Source organism: Kryptolebias marmoratus, linkage group LG22 (genome assembly GCF_001649575.2).
Source record: "Kryptolebias marmoratus isolate JLee-2015 linkage group LG22, ASM164957v2, whole genome shotgun sequence".
Lineage (NCBI taxonomy): Eukaryota > Metazoa > Chordata > Actinopteri > Cyprinodontiformes > Rivulidae > Kryptolebias > Kryptolebias marmoratus.
In genome coordinates this window covers 18,849,226-18,853,766 of record NC_051451.1, presented here as the reverse complement: position 1 = coordinate 18,853,766, position 4,541 = coordinate 18,849,226, and positions in this window count along the sequence as shown.

Genomic DNA, 4,541 nt, shown 5'->3' with positions numbered 1-4,541 from the left:
GTGTGTATATATATATATATATATATATATATATATATATATATATATATATATATATATATATATATATATCAACACGTGTGCGACCTTAAAGTGGGCGTTTTAGAGAATTTCACTTGCACGTTTTGTTCTTTGAGTGACAAGTGAAGTTGACGGCACTCTGAGCACACAATGGGTCCATTTTTGGTTGCAGCGCTTTCAGACAATTTCACAAGAATAAGCAGCTGATTATTGTTCTTTTCGGTTTTTGAGGCTGTCAGCTGCAGAGTAAAGAGAAAAACAGCAGTTTTTTTTTTTTTGCTTCGCTTTAATATGGCTAGGAGTTGTCACATGCTGTGTGTCATGTGTAAATATATGTTCACAGTTTATTTCTGTGCAAATATGTGCACTATGTGTGATGTCAGACAACAAGGAACGCGTGAGAGGCCAAACGTCTCTACTCACGTCAAGAGTGAACACGAAAAATATTGTTTCATTGATTTAATTGATTAGCTGTGGCAGCCATCATGTTTTGCTAAAGATCCGGACTACCGCTTTGCACACAGGGGCAGAAACATTATTAAACATTATCACTTTTTCTTCACCTTCGACTGGGGGGCCATGATTACTTCTTCTTGCGTGAAATCAGGAAATTAAAGCAATTTAACAGGTTAAAATGTAAGCCAGACTGATTTTTAGTTACTTCATTGCTTCAGAGTTTAAAAATAGGCTTTTTGTTATTGGCCAAAACTAGAAAACATTTTGTTTTTTTGTTTTTTTGTGTGAAACTGCCTGACTGCTGTGGCATTGTGTTGTTTCATAACATATTTTTCTATGTAAGTGAAGAAAAAAGACAGTCGTGCCCTTGAACACAAATCAATTATTCATGTTTTCCTGAAGTGCTGCTTTGTTTTACAGACGTTTGTTGGGTTTGAATCTTACCGCTTGGTTGACAACAACACAGTCAAGTGCCCGTAACGGCAAGAATGTACAATTTATTAAACATAAAAAGCTCAGAGAGCTTCTCTCTTGTCTGAAATAACTGATCATTTTCCAGAACAGATGCTCAGATCTTTTCTTTGTATTTCTTTACACGCTATATCTTTCTGAAGCGCTTAATTGACCTCGTGCTTTTACATAATGCAAGCGCTAAACAGTACAGTACAGTCGAGGCAAGTTGTTTGGATTAGATGTGGTGAGAAAAAAAGAAAAAGAAAAGAGAAGTCAGTAATCCAAACAAAGATGTCATACCATTTCTTTTTAGTTTTTTATCTTGTGTTGTCACAGTTATTGTCGAAGAGAAAAGCTCAAACAATAATCCAGCAGGCCAGTCTTATAATTTTATAAGTGTGCATGTGGCTCCCACCTTGTGCCACATGCAGAAGATGGGAGCTTATTTTAAGCCACTTACACAAGAGTTTTATTCCGAACAGCAGGACGAAATGTGCCCCCATTGTCAGAAAATAACATTTCTTATAAAGCTTATAAAATGGTCCAAACAGAGCCGTGATTACGGCTCAGTATTTCACAGGTAAACTTGATCATTGTGGATATAAATAGTCGGCAAAAAGAAGTTGCTTTAACTTTTTTTGTTTGGATAATCTGCACGATTTATCAGACTTAGTCACGTTGATGCAACAACTGAAAGCGTGACAGGCGAAGGAGGAAACTGGCTGAGGTGTAGCATGTGACGGTGACAATAATTATGTTCTGTCTGCTTCTATTCTTAGTGAGACAGAAAATGGGCTTATCATTTGTTTAAAGGCACAAAAAAAGAAGCATCTGGTGTCCGGTCTGCAGCGCCCATTTTGCGAGACGTGGCTTCTTGTGGGCAGTGAAATGCTGCGCCGTGACTTGTTGCACTGCGTGATCGAGTCTTGAACATGCATGTTGTGTAATTTATTGTACAGACGATTACTTCTCAGTTATGGATAACGTTCTGAAACGCAGTACCTGTTGTGTTAAAGCTGTCGGTGCATTGTTAATGCAATGTTAATGCTTTTCTTGCTTCAAAATAATAATATTAAAAAAAATAAAACATCTGGACTGCAGTCTTGTCTTTTTCTTTGAATGCTTGAACAAATGTCTGCTCTCGACAATAAACACAGTGCAGTTTTGAATCTCTCAGAGAGGACGGCTGGGATTCGTGCTCAGCAGCTCAGAATTTTAGGGCAGGCTAGTAAAAAACAAAAAAGTAAAGACCTTGAATTCCTTAAAGAAATGTGTATCACCCAGTGTTTGTCATACCAGAGCATCTTATGTGAAAAAATGACTCAAATGTAGCCGTTTTGGTCAAACCGTTTGGTTATGAGCTAACTTATCCAAAGTATGTGTGTGGGGATGACTCTCAGCTTCGAACACATTAAATTTCAGCTCAATATCTGTTAAATTAACTGAATTATATCTTTTTTTGTCATTAGTTGTGCTGGCCATCTTGAGTCGGGCTGAATCCAAAAGTTACTCGGTTGTAGGGATACATCAGACGATTACTTCCTGAGTGTTTCATTAAAACTTGTGCTTCATGAGATATTTTGGTAACAGAGAAGCACACACAGAAAACATACAAATACAGGACTTGAAAGGAGAGCAATCATCTGAAAAACAGAGATTTTCCAAGATTAAAGGAGCACATTAATTTTAAAATGACTCAGATGTTTTCTATGACTTTTAACAGGAAAAAGGTCACTAAGTCAGCGAGTTGGGTTTTTTTCTGAACAGTCCCATTTTATTTGTGGCTCTTATTCTAATAGTGAACAGGGTGGGGGTTGGACTAAAATCCCCATGCATTGACTGATTGACGCATTTTGTTGCACATAACAATTTCATCAAATGAATCCAATTATACTCAACATGTGGCAATTACACTCTCTTGCGGCTCTTTTTTCACTCAGAAATGTGCCACTTGAATCTCAGAGGTATTTAATTTATGCCTGCAATCTGAGAAATTCTTATTCCTGTCCCCACCTGGACTTTAAATTGCCTTCCTCCCCGAACTACAATTTATCTCCAGACGACGGTTGTGACAATGAGACTTTTAGTGAATGCTGATTTTTAGCTTAAAGGCGTTGCACCAGTTCCGTGTGTGAGTGTGTATTTGTGTCTGTGTATTTGGCTTTCAACTGATACCCCAGACGAAGTCTTGCCTTATCTCTGCAGAAAAGCTCAGCTAACTAATGACTCTGACACACACACACTGTCTGTTTAAGCACGCTCAATACACAAGAATTTGTTTTTTTTGTTGTTTTTTTTTCAAAAGGACTTCCAGTTTGATCTGATGAAATAAACTAATTGGAAATCTATGCCTTAAGTGCTTATAAAACCTTACTTTCATGTAAAATGATCTGCAGGCAAAGTTTAGACTTATCAGAAAAGATTATCCTGCAGGTTGTGTTAGTGGTCTGCAGTTTGGGACATTTGTTTAAATCGGTAATGAACTTATTAACGTGACATAGATGCACAAGAAAAGATGAATTATGAGCTAAAATCCTCAGTAATTGTTTACCAGATGCAAGATTTTATACATCGTTATCCTTGTTGTTTAAAATCATTATATAAATATCGAATTATTTTTTTCTTTCTTTTTCACTGCAGCATTAATACACTCCCATAATGCATCTGGTTTGCAGGCCATCAAAATAATGTGTGATCAGTTCACTTTATTTGTTTTGCGCCAGTTCAGAACAGCATTTATGCTGCTTTCCAGAAGAATTTGCTTTTTCCTATTTAAGTCAGATTGCATACATAAGTAACATAAGTCTACTTACAGTCTGATTCATCCATTTTCTGCACCTGCCCGGTCCTGTTCAGGGTCATGGAGGGGGAGTGGGATTTGGTTCATATCCCTCCCAGCAGGAGAGAGGAGAAACAACGGTGAACACGCACTCCTACGATCAATTCAGATCCTCCAGGTAACCTAACCTGCAGGTTTTTGGACTGTGGGAGGAACCGGAGTACTGGAGACAACTCGCACATGCAACTAAATGGCATTAGCAAACACAAAAATAGCTATAACTCAGTCCAACTTGCAGATACTGGGCTCAGATCTGATGAGGTCACAGCTGAGAGTCATCCTGAATGTTTTCTCCCAGCACTGCCACAGTATCTCACAATATCCCAGGAGATAATATTTAATGCCATTTACAAGGTTTTGGGTCAAAATAGCTATAATTCTGTCCCTTGTCATCATAAGATGATCTTACTGTGGCATAAAAGGTGGCAGGCGGTATATATTCCTTCAGGTAATCCAAGGCCTGTAGTCATATTTGTGCATCTTTCATTTGTAGCCTCGACCTTCATCGTGATCTAACCTGTAAAAAATTCAGCTCCTCTTTCATAAATCTGATACATTTCCCAGTTGACGGAAAGTGTCTAATTGCATGTTGCAAAATATCAAGGTTTATTGCTCAGCTTACATAAATTAGACATAAATTAGACATTAGCCCACCACTGGAAATGATTTGGATATCAGAGAAAAAAAAAAATCTATGAAGGATTTTGTAAATTAGGCTGCAGAAGCTGTCTATAAGGATCATTTAATGGGTACTTAATTGATTAAAAACCCA